This window comes from Ricinus communis, chromosome 3, assembly GCF_019578655.1.
Source record: "Ricinus communis isolate WT05 ecotype wild-type chromosome 3, ASM1957865v1, whole genome shotgun sequence".
Classification (NCBI taxonomy): Eukaryota; Viridiplantae; Streptophyta; class Magnoliopsida; order Malpighiales; family Euphorbiaceae; genus Ricinus; species Ricinus communis.
In genome coordinates this window covers 11,373,262-11,393,490 of record NC_063258.1, presented here as the reverse complement: position 1 = coordinate 11,393,490, position 20,229 = coordinate 11,373,262, and the positions used below count along the sequence as shown (strand labels likewise).

Below are 20,229 nucleotides of genomic sequence, written 5' to 3'. Positions count from 1 at the left end.
AAATTAACCCATTTAAGTGGTTGTTTTCTCATACTCACAAATACACCAAAATTACGGGGTTATTTCTCTGATTGATAAATATTCCCTTATTATGGGGTTATTTTCTCATAATATAAATTTACCCCTTCCACGAGGCTGTTTTCTCAGACTCGCAATTACACTACTTTTACGGGGTTGTTTTCTTAGATTTATAAATATACATATTTTACAGGGTTATTTTGCTATATTGATAAATATACCACTTTTACGGGATTGTTTTCTCATATTAAATTATTAGCACTATTATGGGGTTGTTTTCTAAAATTCATAAATATATATGTTTTACAGGATTATTTTCTTATATCGGCAAATATACCCCTTTTACGGGGTTGTTTTAACATTTTATAAATTCAACCCATTTAAAGGGTTGTTTTCTCATACTCATAAATATCACAATTACGGGGTTATTTTCTCAGATTTATAAATATCCCCGTATTACTCGATTGCTTTCAAATATTAAAAAATTTACCCCTTATACGAGTCTGTTTTCTCAAATTAAAAAATTTACCCGTTCTACAAGGCTGTTTTCTCAAATTAGAAAAATTGCCCGTTCTACGAGGCTGTTTTCTTAGACTCACAATTACGCTACTTTTACGGGATTGTCTTCTCAGATTCATAAATATACATGTTTTACGGGGTTAGTTTCTTATATTGATAAATATACCACTTTTATGGGGTCGTTCTTTTATATTAAATTATTAACACTATCATGGGATTGTTTTCTCAAATTCATAAATATACATGTTTTACGGGGTTATGTTCTTATGTTGACAAATATACCCCTTTTACGGGATTGTTTTCTCCTATTATAAAATTACCCCTTTTAAGGGGTTGTCTTCTCATACTCACAAATATACCAAAATTAGGCGGTTATTTTCTCCGATTGATAAATATCCCCGTATTACGGGATTGTTTTCTCATATTAGAAAATTTACTCTTCTACGTAGGTCGCTTTCCAGGACTGCACTGCAATTACTGATACTTTTATGGGTTGTTTTCTCATATTCATAAATATACAAGTTTTATGGGGTTATTTTTTTATATCGACAAATATGCCCCTTTTACGGGATAGTTTTCTTATGTTTTAAAATTAATCCATTTATAGGGTTGTTTTCTCATACTCACAAATATACCACAATTACGGGGTTATTTCCTCATATTTCTAAATCTCTCCATATTACGTATTGTTTTCAAATATGAAAAATTTACCCCTCCTACGGGGCCGTTTTCTCAAATTAAAAAATTTACCCGTTCTACAAGGCTGTTTTCTCATATTAGAAAACTTACCCCTTCTAAGATGTTTTTTTAGACTCGCAATTACAGTAGTTTTATGGGGTTGTTGTCTCATATTCATAAATATACAAGTTTTATGGGGTTATTTTTTTATATCGACAAATATGCCCCTTTTACGGGATTATTTTCTCATATTATAAAATTAACCAATTTAAGGGTTGTTTTCTCATACTAACAAATATACCATAATTACGGGGTTATTTCCTCAGATTTATAAATATCCCCGTATTACAGATTGTTTTCAAATATTAAAAAAATTTACCCCTTCTACAAGCCCGTTTTCTAAAATTAAAAAATTTACCCGTTCTACAAGGTTGTTTTATCAAATTAAAAAAATTACTTATTTTACGAGGCTGTTTTCTTAGACTCGCAATTACACTACTTTTACGGGATTGTTTTCTCAGATTCATAAATATACATGTTTTACGAGATTAGTTTCTTATATTGATAAATATACCACTTTTATGGGGTCGTTAGCTTCTATTAAATAATTAGCACTATTATGGGATTGTTTTCTCAAATTCATAAATATACACATCTTACGGGGTTATTTTCTTATGTTGACAAATATACCTCTTTTACGAGGTTATTTTCTCATATTATAAAATTAACCCATTTAAGGGGTTATTTTCTCATACTCACAAATGTACCAAAATTAGGGGGTTCTTTTCTCCGATTGATAAATATCCCCGTATTACGGGATTGTTTTCTCATATTAAGAAACTTTCCCCTTTTACGAGGTTGTTTTCTGAGACTTGCAATTACACTACTTTTACGGGGTTGTTTTCTTATATTTATAAATATAGAATTTTTATGGGGTTATCTTTTTATATTGACAAATACACCCCGTTTATAAGATTGTTTTCTCATATTATAAAATTAACCCATTTAAGGGGTTGTTTTCTCATACTAACAAATATACCTCAATTACAGAGTTATTTTCTCAGATTTATAAATATCCCCGTATTACTCGATTGCTTTCAAATATTAAAAAATTTACCCCTTGTCCGAGTCTGTTTTCTCAAAGTAAAAAATTTACCCGTTCTACGAAGCTGATTTGTCAAATTAAAAAAATTACCCGATCTACGAGGCTGTTTTCTTAGACTCGTAATTACACTACTTTTACGGTATTCTCAGATTATACATGTTTTACGAGATTAGTTTCTTACATTGATAAATATACCACTTTTATGGGGTCGTTATCTTATATTGAATTATTACCACTATTATGGGATTGTTTTCTCAAATTCATAAATATACACGTTTTAGGGGGTTATTTTCTTGTGTTGACAAATATACCCCTTTTACGGGGTTGTTTTCTCATATTATAAAATTAATCCATTCAAGGGGTTGTTTTCTCATACTCACAAATATACCAAAATTAGGGGGTTATTTTCTCCGATTGATAAATATCCCCATATTATGGGCTCGTTTTCTCATATTAAAAAATTTACCGCTTCTATGATGCTATTTTCTCAGACTCGCAATTAAACTACATTTACGGGATTATTTGATCAGATTCATAAATATATATATATTTTACGGGGTTATTTTCTTATATTCATAAATATACCACTTTTACGGGGTCGTTTTCTCATATTAAATTTCTAGCACTATTATGGGGTTGTGTTCTCATATTTATAAATATACACATTTTACAGGGTTATTTTCTTATATCGATAAATATACCCCTTTTAGGGGATTGTTTTCTCATATTATAAAATTAATCCATTTAAGGGGTTGTTTTCTCATACTCACAAATATACTAAAATTACGGGGCTATTTTCTCCGATTGATAAATATCCCCGTAATATAGGGTTGTTTTCTCAAATTCTAAAATTTACTCCTTCTACGAGGCTGTTTTCTCAGACTCGCAATTACACTAATTTTACGAGGTTATTTTCACAGATTCATAAATATACACATTTTACGAGGTTATTTTCTTATATTGATAAATATACCACTGTTACGAGATCGTTTTCTCATATTAAATTATTTGCACTATTATGGGGTTGTTTTCTCAAAATCATAAATATAAACGTTTTACGGGGTTGTTTTCTTATAATGATAAAAATACACCTTTTACAGGGTTATTTTCTCACATTATAAAATAAACCCATTTAAGGGGTTGTTTTCTCATACTTAGAAATATACCAAAATTACGGGGTTGTTTTCTCATACTAAAAAATATGCCAAAATTACGGGGTTATATCCCCGTATTACGGGTTTGTTTTCTCATATACGAGGCTGTTTTCTCAGACTCGCAATTACACTACTTTTACAGGGTTACTTTCTCATATTCATAAATATGCACGTTACACGGGGTTATTTTCCTATATTGATAAATATACCATATTTACGGTGTTATTTTCTTATCTTGACAAATATTCTCCTTTTACGGGGTTATTTTCTCATATTATAAAATTAATCCATTTAAGGGGTTGTTTTCTCATACTCACCAATATATCAAAACTAGGGGGTTATTTTCTCTGATTGATAAATATCCCTATATTACGGGATTATTTTCTCATATTATAAAATTTACCCCTTCCATGAGGCTGTTTTCTCAGACTCGCAATTACACTACTATTACGGGATTATTTTCTCAGATTCATAAATATAAGTTTTATGGGTTATTTATTTATATCGACAAATATGCCTATTTTAGTAGATTGTTAGTAGTAATATGGGGTTTTTTTTGTCAAATTCATAAATATACACGTTTTATGGGGTTATTTTTTTATATCAACAAATATACCCCTTTTACGGGGTTGTTTTCTCATATTATAAAATTAACCCATTTAAGGGGTTGTATTCTCATACTCACAAATACACCAAAATTGCAGGGTTATTTCTCCGATTTATAAATATCCCCGTATCATGTGGTTATTTTCTCATATTATAAATTTACCCATTCTACGAAACTGTTTTCTCAGACTCGCAATTACACTAATTTTACGGGGTTATTTTCTTAGATTCATAAATATATCCCTTTTACGGGGTTATTTTCTTATATTGATAAATATACCACTGTTACGGTGTCGTTTTTTTATATTAAATTATTAGCACTATTATGGGATTGTTTTGTCAAATTCATAAATATACACGTTTTACGGGGTTATTTTCTTATATAGGCAAATATACCCCTTTTTTACGGGGTTGCTTTCTCATATTATAAAGTTAACCCATTTAAACAAATTTGTTTTCTCATACTTATAAATATACTAAAATTACGGGGTTATTTTTTCCGATTGATAAATATCCCCGTTTTACCGGGTTGTTTTCTCATATTAAAAAATTTACCCTTTCTACGAGGCTGTTTTCTCAGACTCGCAATTACACTAAATTAACAGAGTTATTTTCTCAGATTCATAAATATATACATTTTATAGGATTATTTTCTTATATTGATTAATATACAACTTTTACAGGGTCACTTTCGCATTCTAAATTATTAGCACTATTATGGTGTTGTTTTCTCAAATTCATAAATATACACGTTTTACGAGGTTATTATCTTATATTGACAAATATGCCCCTTTTACGGTGTTGTTTTCTCATATTATAAAATTAACCCATTTAAGTGGTTGTTTTCTCATATTCACAAATATACAAAAATTATGGGGTTATCTTTTCCGATTGATTAATATCCCCATATTACGGGGTTGTTCTTTAATATTTATAAATATACCCCTCTTACAGGGTTGTTTTCCTATATTAAAAAATTTACTGCTTCTACGAGGTTATTTTCTCAGACTCGCAATTACACTACTTTTACGGAGTTGTTTTCTCAAATACATAAACGTTTTATAGGGTTATTTTCTCCTATTGACAAATATAACACTTTTACGGGGTTATTTTTTTATATTAAAAAATTTACCCCTTCTACGAGACTGTTTTCTCAAAATCGCAATTACACTACTTTTACGGGGTTACTTTCTCATATTTATAAATATACACATTTTACGAGGTTATTTTTTCATATTTATAAATATACATATTTTATGAGGTTATTTTCTTATATTGATTAATATACCACATTTACAGGGTTATTTTCTTATATTGACAAATATTCTCCTTTTACGAGCTTGTTTTCTCATATTATAAAATTAACCCATTTCAGAGGTTGCTTTCTGATACTCACAAATATACAAAAATTACGGAGTTATTTTCTGCGATTGATAAATATCCCTTATTGTGGGGTTGTTTGTTCACATTAAAAATTTACTTCTACAAGGCCGTTTCTCGGACTGTAATTACATTATATTTACGGGGTTGCTTTCTCATATTCATAAATACACACGCTTTACGGGGTTATTTTCTTATATTGATAACTATACCACTTTTACAGGGTTATTTTCTTTGATTGATAAATATACCTCTTTTACGGGATTATTTTCTGATATTATAAAATTAACCCATTTAAGGGGTTGTTGTCTCATACTCACAACTATACCAAAATTACGGGGTTAATTTCTCCGATTGCTAAATATCCCTTTATTACGGGATTGTTTTCTAATATTTATAAATATGCCCCTCTTTCGGGGTTGTTTTCTCACACGAAAAATTTACCTGGTTATGTGACTGTTTTCTTAGACTATGATTACACGACTTTTACGAGGTTGTTTTCTCAAATTCATAAATATAGATATTTTATAGGGTTATTTTCTTATATTGATAAAATACTACTTTATGGGGTCGTTTTCTCATATTAAATTATTAGCACTATAATGGAGTTGTTTTCTCAAATTTATAAATATACATGTTTTACGGAGTTATTTTCTTGTATCGGGAAATATACCCCTTTTAAGGGAGTGTTTTCTCATATTATAAAATTAACCCATTTAAGAGGTTGTTTTCTCATACTCACAAATATACCACAATTACAGGGTTATTTTCTCCGATTGATAAATATACCCCTTTTATGGGGTTATTTTCTTATATTATAAAATTTACCCATTTAAGGGATTGTTTTCTAATACTCACAAATATACCAAAATTATGGGGTTATTTTCTACGATTGATAAATATAACCCTTTTACGGGATTGTTTTCTTATATTATAAAATTAACCCATTTAAGGGATTGTTTTCTCATACTCACAGATATACTAAAATTATGGGGTTATTATTGCCGACTGATAAATATCCGCGTGTTACGGGGTTATTTTCTCGTATTAAAAAATTTACTCCTTCTACGAGGCTGTTTTCTCAGACTCGCAATTACACTACTTTTGCGGGGTTACTTTCTCATATTATAAAATTAACCCATTAAAGGGGATGTTTTCTCATACTCATAAATATACTAAAATTACGGGGTTATTTTCTCCGATTTATAAATATCCTCGTATTATGGGATTGTTTTCTAATATTTATAAATATACCCCTCTTACGGGGTTATTTTCTCATATTAAAAAATTTACCCGTTCTACGAAGATGTTTTCTTAGACTCGCAACTACACTACTTTTACGGGGTTGTTTTCTCATATTCATAAATATACACACTTTGCGTGGTTATTTTCTTGCATTGATAAATATACTACTTTTATGGGGATGTTTTCTCATATTAAATTATTAGCACTATTATGGGGTTGTTTATTCAAATTCACAAATATACAAGTTTTATATTTAAGGGATTATTCTCTTATACTGATAAATATACCATCTTTACGAGGTTGTTTTCTCATATTATAAAATTAACCCATTTAAGTGGTTGTTTTCTAATGCTCACAAATATACCAAAATTACGGGTTTATTTTCTCCGATTGATAAATATCCCCATATTACGGGTTCGTTTTCTCATATTTAAAATTCCACTCCCCTTACCCTACGCAATGGCGGTTTTCTAAGACTCGCAATTACACTACTTTTACGGGGTTGTTTTCTGATTCATAAATATACAGTTTTATGGGTTTATCTTTTATATTTATAAATATACCACTTTTACGGAGTCGTTTTCTCATATTAAATTATTAATTTGAGGTTGTTTTCTGAAATTCATAAATATACACCTTTTACGGGGTTATTTTCTTATGTCGACAGACATACCCCTTTTACGGGATTGTTTTCTCAAATAAAAAAATTAATCCATTTAAGGGATTATTCTCTCATACTCACAAATATACCAAAATTATGGGGTTATTTTTTCCAATTGATAAATATCATTGCATTATGGGGTTGTTTTCTCATATTAAAAAATTTACCCTTTCTACGAGGCTAATGAGACTTGCAATTATACTACTTTTACAGGGTTATTTTCTCAGATTCATAACATACAAGTTTTACGGGATTATTTTGTTATATTGATAAATATACCACTTTTACGGGATCATTTTCTCATATTAAATTATTAGCACTATTGTGGAGTTGTTTTCTCAAATTCATAAATATACATATTTTACGGAGTTATATTTTTATTTCGATAAATATACCCATTTTATGGTGTTGTTTTCTCAAATTAGAAAATTAACACATTTAAAGGGTTGTTTTCTCGTACTCACAAATATAACAAAATTACGGGGTTATTTTCTCTAATTGATAAATATCCACGTATCACGGATTGTTTTCTCATATTAAAAATTTACCCTTTCTCGAAATTTGGCTTTCCTCGGACTACACTAGCAATTACACTACTTTTACGGAGTTGTTTTCTTAGATACATAAATATACACGTTTTACGGGGTTACTTTTTTATATTGATAAATAAATTACTTTTACGCGGTCGTTTTTCTATATTAAATTATTAATAATTAGTACTATTCTAGGGTTGTTTTCTTAATATCATAAATATACACGTTTTACGTAGTTATTCTCTTATATTGACAAATATACCCCTTTTACCAGGCTGTTTTCTCATATTATACAATTAACCCATTTAAGAGGTTGTTCTCTCATACTCACAAATATACAAAAATTATGAGGTTATTTTCTCCGATTGATAAATATCCCCATATTACGGGGTTGTTTTCTCATATTAAAAAATTTACAACTTCAACGAGTTTATTTTTTCAGACTCGCAATTACACTACTTTTATGGGGTTATTTTCTCATATTCACAAATATGTACGTTTTACGGGGTTGTTTTCTTATATTGATAAATATACCACTTTTACGGGATTGTTTTCTCATATTAAATTATTAGCAATACTATGTGGTTGTTTTCTTAAATTCATAAATATACACATTTTACGATGTTATTTTCTTATATCCACAAATATACTACTTTTACGAGGTTGTTTTCTCATATTATAAAATTAACACATTTAAGGAGTTGTCTTCTCATACTCATAAATATACCAAAATTACAGGGTTATTTTCTCTGATTGATAAATATGACCGTATTATGCTGTTGTTTTCTAATATTTATAAATGTACCCGTCTTACGGGATTATTTTCTCATATTAAAAGATTTACCCCTTTTACGAGGCTGTTTTTCCAGACTAGGAATTACATTACTTTTACGGGGTTATTTTCTAATATTTATAAATATACCCCTCTTACGGGGTTGTTTTCTCATATTAAAAAATTTAACCTTTTTACGAGGTTGTTTTCTGAGACTCTCAATTACACTACTTTTGCAGGGTTATTTCTTATAACGTCAAATCTACCCCTTTTACGGGATTGTTCTATTATTATAAAATTAACCCGTTTAAGGGGTAGTTTTCTCATACTCATAAAATACACCAAAATCACGGGATTATTTTCTCCGATTGATAAATATTCCTGTATTTTGGGGTTGTTTTCTCATATTTAAAATTTACCCTTTCTACGAGGTTGTTTTCTCAGACTCGCAATTACACTATTTTTACGGGTTTGTTTTCTAAGATTTATAAATATAGATATTTTACAGAGTTATTTTCTTATACTGACAAATATACCCTTTTTATGGGATTGTTTTCTCATATTATAAAATTAATCCATTTAAGGTGTTGTTTTCTCATACTCATAAATACATCAAAATTATGGGATTATTTTTTCTGATTAATAAATATCCCCATATTATGGGATTGTTTTCTAATATTTATAAATATACCCCTGTTACGGGGTTGTTTTCTCATATTTAAAATTTACCCCTTCTACGATGTTGTTTTGTCAGACTGCAATTACACTACTTTTACGGGGTTGTTTTTAAGATTCATTAATATATAAGTTTTAAGGGTTATTTTCTTATATCGACAAATATACCACTTTTACGGGATTGTTTATAAAATTAACCCATTCAAGGGGTTGTTTTCTCATACTAACAAATACACCAAAATCACGAGGTTATTTTCTCCGATTGATAGATATCCTTGAATTATGGGGTTATTTTCTCATATTAAAAAGTTTACCCTGTCACGACCCCATCTGTGGGCCCGTGACCGGCACTAGGGAATGGGTAGGCGTAAGGCCACCGAATCCCGTAGTAATCCTAATACTCACTGACTTAAATAAATCTCAATCTCATTTTCCGATGCCACAATTATCTTAACAATTAGATTTTACATAACTAATTCGATGCGGGAAGAATTTGTTGAGACCCCAAACTCATAAAATTTGCAACCGATACATCTACTATTACTACTGCGGAGAATCTAAGATTTTACAAATTAATATACCAAATCGAATACACCATCCAGATGAAGGAATTAGTTCTTGATTAAGAGTCATGGGAAGACTAATAGTCACGAATCCGAAAAAGTAAATTAAGACTATCGGTCTCGAGTGAGTTAAAATCAAATAATCTAGAGACTATTGCGGTATTTACAAAATAGTAATTATTGATTAGTATATCAAACCACGAACATAAATACAAATCATAATATAATCATCTTGATAAGCATCATACTACACATGTTTTCATGCCCGATTGTTTACATTTTTATGCATGATTATCCCGTTTTATGCTAGAATCACTGTCTTTTGTTTCCTTTCTCGTTTTAGGTCATTTCGAAGGACACCATCAATAATCGAGGGAAATCATTGTGATTACGGACCAAAATCCATCAAATTGGGTAAGAACTAGCACCACGAGGGTTGAGCACGGCTGGACTCGGCCGTACTGAATTACCAAGAGGCTATCCCAATTGTGCCATTTCAAAGACACGACTTCCAGTAGCCACCACACGGCCTCCAAAGGCATACCGGGCTGTGGTGGCTCGACCGGCAAGGCCGCGGCTTGGAAGGAGTCGGCTAGCGGACTCCAACAGATTCGACCAGCACTTGGACTCGGGCGTCTTTGAATCATCACAACTGGACTCGGCCATGCTTGAATCAACTATATAGGCAATTTTGAGTTCTTTTGGAGGGGGGACGAATTTTGGACTCAATTCCAAGACACACACTTAATCAATTATTTCCTATACCTCAATTGTAGACCTTGAGAGATCAATTTCATCAATTGAAGGAGGGATTTCACTTGTTCCAACATCGAATTTAAGATTAAGACAAACTTTGGGAGCATTCAAGAGGCAACTAGGGTTTGAGATTTTGAATTTGCAAATTTAGGGTTTCTCATTCAGCTTGAAAGAGAAAGGTGTACATGCCTTTAATTTTCTTTTCCTTATTTTGTTCCCTAATTGCTTTAACCATGAACATGAGTAGCTAGATCTTTTGAACCCATTGGGGTTCACCTTTGTTGATGGATTATGCTTAATTGTTAGTTTTATAATTGTCATTCTTGCAATCTTCTTGCTATTTAGTAATAAAAGTTTGATTCAGTTAATTTGAGACGTTGAATTAATTGTTTATTGGGTTGTTTCTTGACATTGAGAAATGCTTGTTACAAACTGGACATTGAATAGTAAGGTGGTAGTTAACACTTAGAGATAAGGTTGATTTACTCATTTGGATTAAGAATTAATAACTCTTAATAGTTTTAAATCATACTTAATGCTAATCTGTAGTAATCCGTTAGGAAGAGATTCCATTAGGTTAGTGCGGGTTTAGGAATCCGGTAAGCTCGAGAGAGGCAGGGATTCAATTCAATTTAGGCACGGGTAAGCAAGATCGGCAATCCATAAAATCCATCTTTAGAATTCCGTCACTTAGGCTCCCTTTTGGGTTTGTTTCTCTCTTTGTAATTGTCTTTTGATTATCCGTTATTCTTTATTTACTTATTTGCACTCATAACCATTAGCTGGTACGTTAGAACTTCCACACCTTATTTCAGACTAGATAACATAGCAACAGTAGTAACTCTAGGTTCACCCGATCTCCAGGGATACGACCTTGATACTCACTAGTGCTAGGCTGCATCGGTAGGTTCACTGCCTTAGGTGTAGGTTGCATAAAGAGCCCATCAAGTTTTTGGCGCCGTTGCCGGGGAACACAGTAACGGTGAACTAGAGTGAATTGTTTTTGTGTTAATTTAGTCATTATTTGTTTATTCATTTATTCTTTATTTATTATTTATTTATTTTTTTAAATTTTTTTATTATTTATTATTTATTATTATATTGTTTTTGTTGATTGGTGGTTGTGTGGACTTTCGGTTTCTGGTAGTTTATGACCAGGAGCTCAAACTCGAATCTTATAGAGCCTCTATCTGATCCAGAACGATCCCTCAGACTCTTAAGGAAGAGGTTGCAATTAGAAGAGAAGGAGATTGAGGTTGAGGTACCTATGGATAGACTAGACACGATGGAAAACCATGACCCCCAGGCTAATGACGATCAGAGGACGATGTACGAGTTTGCTCGACCATCTTTAGATGGGACGAAAACGAGTATAGTCGGTTTCTTTATGGCGGCCAATAATTTTGAGATAAAGGCCAATGTTATCCAGATGATCCAGCAAAGCGTGCAATTTGGAGGATTGCCCAGCGAGGATCCCAATGCACATATCTCTAACTTTTTGGAGATTTGTGACACATTCAAGATAAATAGAACAACTGATGATGCCATTCACGAGATTGTTTCCATTTTCCTTGAGGAATGAGGCAAAGAGATGGCTGCAATCTCTTCCACAACAAACAATTACTACCTGGAGGGCGTTGGCTGAAAAATTTTTATATAAGTATTTTCCTCTCGCTAAAATTGCTAAACTTAGAAATGACATATCTTCTTTTGTGCAGTTTTATGATGAAAGCATGTACGATGCATGGGAGAGGTTTAAGGATCTTTTGAGATGTTCCCACATCACGGATTGCCAGTGTGGATGCAGGTTCAGACCTTCTACAGCGGGTTGAACCTTGCAACGAGGCAAATGGTGGATCTTCGCGGTGGGGCCTAAGCGGTGTGCGGCGGGCTTAACGAGAACGATAGAAATGGCCATGAACAACTATCGGTGGCAATCCTCTAGGAGCCGACCAGGAAGATAGGGAGTGGTCAACCAAGTGGACTCTATGACAACCTTGGCATTTCAGTGGAGCTTCTAGCCAAGAAGATCGACCAACTCAGGATCTTTGGTTCATGCAGTGAGCGTTGGGCTGCGAGTTTTGTGGTGGCCCGTGACACAGTGTGGACTGCATCACGGGAGGTATATTTGCTTCATCCTCTACTACTTTTCCATCTAATTGTGCTATGTCTTCCGATGTTGAACAGGGTTGATTATATGGGAATGCCCAGGGTAGCAAACGATCCTTACAGTAACATACAACCTGGGTGGCGCAATCATCCCAACTTGATTGGAGGAACAATAACGCTCGGGGTCCACCTAGTTTTCGGAGACTTCATTAGCGTAAATGCAACAACATTCAGCTGGCCCTAACAAGCTCCTCCTCTACCGGAAAAGAGTCAAATTTAGAAGAGCTTATGATGAAGTTTGTGACGTCTACGGAGATGAGGTTCCGACAAGTGATAGTGCACTTAGGAACCGGCAGGCCTCGATTCGAACTTGGAGACCCAGTTGGCCAAATCTCTAAGATGTTATCCGAAGGCGGCAAGGGCGCTCCCGAGCACCAGAGTCTAACCCGAGGGAGCACGTGAGCGCCATCACTTTGCGTTCGGGTAAGTTAGTTCTGACTCCTTCTAGCTTTGTTTTGATGGCGCCACTATTGATGTGCAGTTAAGGCAAGCGGTAAGGTTAGGGAACCACGAGGGACAAAAGGTGAAATCAATTCCAGTCAAGGAATATCAACCTAAGATTCCTTATCCTGCTAGAGCTAAACAAGGTGAAGGCGAAAGAGCGATTCGATAAGTTTTAGATATTTTTAGACAACTGCATATTAACTTGCCTTTTATTGATGCATTGGAGCGGATACTAAGTATGCTAAGTTCTTAAAGGACATACTTAGCGGAAAAGGAAGTTGGAGGAGGTCGCCTATGTTCGACTTAATGAGGAGTGCTCGTGTTTTGAGCAAGTTTCCGAGCGTCACGATCCAGGGAGTTTCACTATTCCACACTTTAGGTAATTTATGTGTTGATGATGCATTAGCTAATTTGGGGGCTAGCATAAATGTCATGCCCACTAGTTTGTTCAATAAGCTAGGTTTGGGGGAGGCAAAATCCACTAGGATGTGCATTCAATTAGCTGACCGTTCTGTTAAGCTTCCTAGGGGAAATGTGGAAAACGTGCTAGTTAAGGTAGATAAGTTCATATTTCCTGTGGACTTTGTGGTTTTGGATATGGACAATGAGCATGGTGTACCATTAATTTTGGGGAGACCTTTCCTTGCCACAGCTAGAGCTAAAATAGACGTATTTGAGGGGAAGTTAGAACTTAATGTAGGGGACGACTGTGTCACTTTTAGTTTACCCTCATTTGATAGTTCTTCTACCGACCATGTTCATGCCATTTGTTGTATTGATGGAATTGATCTTGCATGTAATACACAACCACAAGATGTATAAATGGATGATGCTATACATGTTTCTTCCCCTACTAGTATGTGTTATTCATCTGAAAAAAATAACTTGTATCAATATGAGACTTTGTGCTGTGATAGACCCGAGAAGGGTAGTTGCAAGTTTGTTTTTGACAGGTCACTTAGCCGAAATTTGGAGTGGATGAATGGACATCCCAAATCGGTCCAGAGAGCACCTCCTTGGTCATCTACTGCACACATCGGACCTTTTCATTGCGCTTATATGCCTCGAGCCCCAACTTACATTGAGCCTACCTTCTTAATTTGCCCGCTGATGCGGGAATGCTGATCCAGTCCGGCTAGACGACTCGAACAAAGAAGCGCCTTGGAGGCATTCCGAATCTATTTTGCTTCCGAGTTTTTGGACATTTTTTATTTTATTTTATGTAGTCATTTGCAGTTAGATAGTTCAGTCTGTTTTTAGTAAGTTTGATTTTGAGGAGATGCTATCTTATTGAACCTTTTACTAGATGTTGCTTGGAATGTATTTATTCTTGAATTTTGCAGAAGTTAGCCTACTTGATGCTCGTACGTAATTTTGAGGACTAACATATTTTGAAGTGTTAAAGTACACATCAAGGGCAGTATCTAGTAGACTTTCTAGTTTTTATCTCTTTTTGTCGTCTTATTTTTCTCTTAGTTTTCTAATTTCTTTTATGGACTCCCATAATTAGCTTCATTTTACGTATTTTATTCCTTTTATTTTGGAGTGCCTACCTTGTTCACACTGAGGACAGTGTTTTTCACAAGTGTGGGGTAGGTACCGTAGATTTGTGCAGGTACCAATTTTATCTTTGCTGTTTTTATCTTGTTTTAATATCCCTTATTGATTGAGTCCATTCATTATTACTATCCTTATCTTGAGTTTTGTTTTAATCGAGTAGTTAATGATTTTCTCCTTTGAATGGATTCCGTTATAGCTTTTATCAAACCTTGTTGGAAGAAGGCAATGAACGAATCTCTTAATTATAATCCAGCTAGGTAAAACTGGTATTTTTCCTTAAATTCTTCCATTTTACTTTATCTTAGATATAGAACACTGTTAATATTGTTGCTTATTATTGTGATTGACTGTTTAAACTTTAGTTTGAGAATTCATGCAATTTTAACCCACTCAAAGGTGAGATTTTGAGCCAATTGGTGCATCACTATTATGCTCCCTTTTCTTTCATTAGTGAGCATTGTACAGAATCTCTGTTTCTAGAACTTGCTTTACGATATCTTTTGAGATTACATGAATTGTCAATAATCATGAGATGATTTGGGCACTTAGGATTTACACAATTTGGCCAGAAAGCCTAACCCTGTTTTTCCCTTAGTGAACCAATTTTGAGCCTTAGCCTTTCCTTTCGTGATAATAATAACAGTGACACTCATTTTATCACTTCTATTCATTTGACCATTCTTTCTACCATTGTTGCTGGAAATTATGTAAGTTTATACTGCATTTTATTTTGGATCAATCTGCAATCATATATTTCACTAAGTTGCTAGATTTTTCATAGATGCTCCCTTCAATTAAAAAATAAAATAAAATAAAATAAAAAATTTGATATTCAGTCTTATTGTATGTGTCAATAACCAACAACCCCTACATAAGCTGTTGTAATATATATACATAGTATATATATATTCAAAAAAAAAAACAAAAACAAAAAGAGTATTAATTTAGTTCATTTTGAGCATCATCTTATTTTTAGAGCAACTTAGTGTTCATTTTGGTACAGCACTTGATCCTTCGTTACTTTCTTGCATTACTTGCTTAACTTCCAGCAACTTGTAGCCTACTTTCCATATTTATATGTACCCTACCTTAACCCCATTACAACCTGGCTCAAGACCCTTTGATCATGATTATTGATTATTTCGTAGTAGTGGAGATTGGATCTATAAGCAAGCCTATGGTAAGCACTTTTTCTGTAATTTTGCGTTGAGAGCTTGGCGATCTTCTTTCACCTATATACACTTGTGTGTTTTGAGTGACATCTTGTGAGGCATGGTTCTTAATTTCTCAATTTAGATGGTTTATCATTTTAACTTTAGCAACTTTATTAAGTTTGTTCTCTCTCATAAGGATTTAGTGATTTGGGGATTTTTGGAAAAATCATTATGGAGTTTTGAAATTTGTTTTGAGCTAACCTCCTGCAATGCATTTGATTGAGTTATTTGGTATCTGTTTGAGGAGTGAGTTGTTGATTGCTTGAGGACAAGCAAAAGTTTAAGTGTGGGGTAATTTGATAAGCATCATACTACACATGTTTTCATGCCCGATTGTTTACATTTTTATGCATGATTATCCCGTTTTATGCTAGAATCATCTGTCTTTTGTTTCCTTTCTCATTTCAGGTCATTTTCGAAGGACACCATCAATAATCGAGGGAAATACGTGTGATTACGGACCAAAATCCATCAAATTGGGTGAGAACTAGCACCCCGAGGGTTGAGCACGGCCCTGACTCCCACGTCAATTACCAAGAGCTATCCCCAATTGTGCCATTTCTCAAATAGATGCGATCAGAGCCACCACGGCCTCCAAAGTACGACTGTGGTAGCTCAAGCACCGGCTTGGGCACGGCTTGGAAGGAGTCAAGACAACAGACTCCACAGATTCAAGATCGCTTTGCGGACTCGGCCGTCAATTGAATCATCACCTAGGCTCCCATCTAATCAACTATATAGGCAATTTTGAGTTCTTTTGGAGGGGGGACGAATTTTGGACTCAATTCCAAGACACACACTTAATCAATTATTTTCTATACCTCAATTGTAGACCTTGAAAGATCAATTTCATCAATTGAAGGAGGGATTTCACTTGTTCCAACATTGAATTGAAGATCAAGACAAACTTTAGGAGCATTCAAGAGGCAACTAGGGTTTGAGATTTCGAATCTGCAAATTTAGGGTTTCTCATTCAGCTTGAAAGAGAGGGGTATACATACCTTTAATTTTCTTTTCCTTATTTTGTTCCCTAATTGCTTTAACCTTGAACATGAGTAGCTAGATCTTTTGAACCCATTGGGGTTCACCTTTCTTGATGGATTATGCTTAATTGTTAGTTTTATAATTGTCATTCTTGCAATCTTCTTGCTATTTAGTAATAAAAGTTTGATTCAGTTAATTTGAGACGTTGAATTAATTGTTTATTGGGCTGTTTCTTGACATTGAGAAATGCTTGTTACAACTGGACATTGAATAGTAAGGACTGGTAGTTAACACTTAGAGATAAGGTTGATTTACTCGCCGGATTAAGAATTAATAACTCTTAATAGTTTTAAATCATACTTAATGCTAATCTGTAATAATTCGATAGGAAGAGATTCTATTAGGTTAGTGCAGGTTTAGGAATCCGGTAAGCTCGAGAGAGGAACCAGGATTCAATTCAGAACTTAGGCACGGGTAAGCAAGATCGGCAATCCATAAAATCCATCTTTAGAATTCCATCACTTAGGCTCCCTTTTGGGTTTGTTTCTCTCTTTGTAATTGTCTTTTGATTGTCCGTTGTTCTTTATTTACTTATTTGCACTCATAACCATTAGCTGGTACGTTAGAATTTCCACACCTTATTTCAGACTAGATAATATAGCAACAGTAGTAACTCTAGGTTCACCCGATCTCTAGGGATATGACCTTGATACTCACTAGTGCTAGGCTGCATCGGTAGGTTCACTGCCTTAGGTGTAGGTTGCATAAAGAGCCCATCACATACCACCATAAAAAAAATAAAAAATAAAAAAATATATATTTTTACTTTTACGGGACGAGTGGCTCAATAGAACCCTAACCTTAAATTCTAGTAGCCTCTCGGCTCTCTTAATCCAACAGGTCTGGCGCCCAGAGAGCAAAGCTCGACCAAGGTCCTTACCTCCAGCCTGAACACTTGATTTCCAACCAAGCCGGCGCCCAGAGAGCATTGCTCGACCAAGGACCTTACCTCCGACAATTTACTCAAATCAGCCTAGAGAGCCTTGGTCGACCAGGGCAAAACCCATAATAATCTTATTACCTGTCCATGATCATTACCGGTGCGCATGCGGTCCTGAAGTAACCCATCAGGTGGCATTTTCTACGAAAGCCACATTTTCCAAATCGCAATCATCACATTTAATAAATATCAATATCTCATGAAATCATTCAACACATATCGAAATAAAGATTAAAAATTTAGGATAAAGCAACGTGCCATTCGTGTGGAAAAATAATAATATTTGTATTATTATAACGTTACTAATAATAGTATTTATATTATTTTCAATAATTAATAATCAAGTGAAATTATTTATATTGCGATACTAATAATCATATTAAGCATAAATTTCTAAAATAGCATATTAAATTCAGATTTAGCAAAAGTGCAACAATTAAGTGACTTTAACTCACTGATTTGGCGACCTCCTAGCTCTGCTCCGGTGCCTCAGTTGGAGCGAGCCGAATAGACAGATCATCTAATCACGAAAAATAATTTATCAATTACGCTGAACAATTGATAATTGACCCTAGGTCTAAATTCCTAGGATTGACTGTCTAAGAATCTCGACTCGGGAGAATTCTACCGAAAATCCAGCAGAACCTACCCTACAACACAGACATTTACCCCCGTAAAACGGATCCAGGACCTGCCAGAAAAACACTTCAAAAATCCAACAATCCAAACAACGGGAGTCGGGTCCCCAAACTTCACTATTTTCCCAACTCCGCTACATAGCACAAAACACGAGGCAGGCAAACTGACGGACAATTATTTTTGACTCACAAATATCATCAAATACTCAACATAAACAATAGACACAAATTAAATCAAAGAATTTCCAAAATTATGGGCTAGAGAAAATTACCAAGACGCTCGATCGCTCGGTCGATTCACCTTTGGCCGTCGGAGTCCGATTGACGATCCGAGCACACCATCGCACTCGAAACGACGCGCTAATAACGATCCCCGCTTTTGATTTTTCGCTTCGATCCCCGATCATCTGGAGAGATTTTCGGACGATCTCGGCCGTTGATTCGCAAACGAAGCCTGATCACCACCAAATAGGTGCCATTGCGAAGCTTGAGCTGAGGAGAGTCGGGATACGTCCTCCTATCGTCCATGAAAAATGCTGGTTGCCACCCCAATTTTCACTTTGCCGGATCTTGCAACTTCTTTGCGGTAAAAGAGCCCTCGTAGGGCCGTCGCCACCGAGATCGGCCGAAAAGGTCGCCGGAAACGGCAAGAAGGGCCTTCGGAAGCTGCTGCCTTCCTTGCGTGCTTCCGCCATTGGAGCCGGCTTGAGTGCGTCGGCCATCACCTCGGCCTTGTGACCGATTCTCTTCTTCCCTAGCCATTCTCTCTCTCCCCGACATCTCTCTTCTCTTCCTTTCTCTTCTTCCCCAATTCCTTTCCTTTCAATATCGACATTTGACCCCTGAACTTTTCCTTATTACAATTTGGTCCTTCAACTTTTTAATTACTTACAATTTCATCCTGCAGAATTTCAATTTAACCCCTAAACTTTCCTTTAGCCTTTCAATTAAGCCCCTAACTAACTAATTTGGGCCAAATTAGAATTATTGAAAAATACACATTTACAAAAATACCCTTGCCGACACATTTATTTACAAAAATACCAAACATACAAATTTCCATTAAAACCCATATTAATGAAATTATACTTTTAATCCTTATTCCAAAATAATTCTCCAATTAAGTCCTCTACACAATTAAATTAAATAATCAATTTACTAATTATTTTCCAAGTTATAATTTAATACCATTAGTTAATTAAAATACCAATTTCTCCAAAGTTCTTTTATAAAAACATCCTTTTTATTTATATATATTACATATACATTAGGGAAAAGTTAGCATAACCAAAAATATAATTTACCCTTCAAATAATTTACTTGATTAATTTCTTAAAATTTCAAACTAATTGGGTATAGAAAAATAATTCCTTTATTCGTCTAATACTAAAATTCAAACTTTGCATTTAAATCATTCCAACTAGACCAAATAAAGATAAAATAAAATTAATTTAAATAAAAACTCATTATTAATATAATTATTATTAAATATACAAATTTCGGGTATTACATACCCCTTCTACGAGACTGTTTTCTCAGACTCGCAATTAGATTA

The 20,229-nt window shown here is 34.0% G+C and overlaps 1 non-coding gene across 1 annotated transcript; it reads right to left on the bottom strand.

Annotated features, from left to right (window-relative positions):
- Window positions 1–12,350: 12,350 nt before the first annotated feature.
- LOC125369611 lies at window positions 12,351–12,456 on the bottom strand. The gene has a single exon (XR_007215288.1). It is a non-coding gene; the product is annotated as a small nucleolar RNA R71 (small nucleolar RNA).
- Window positions 12,457–20,229: the final 7,773 nt, after the last annotated feature.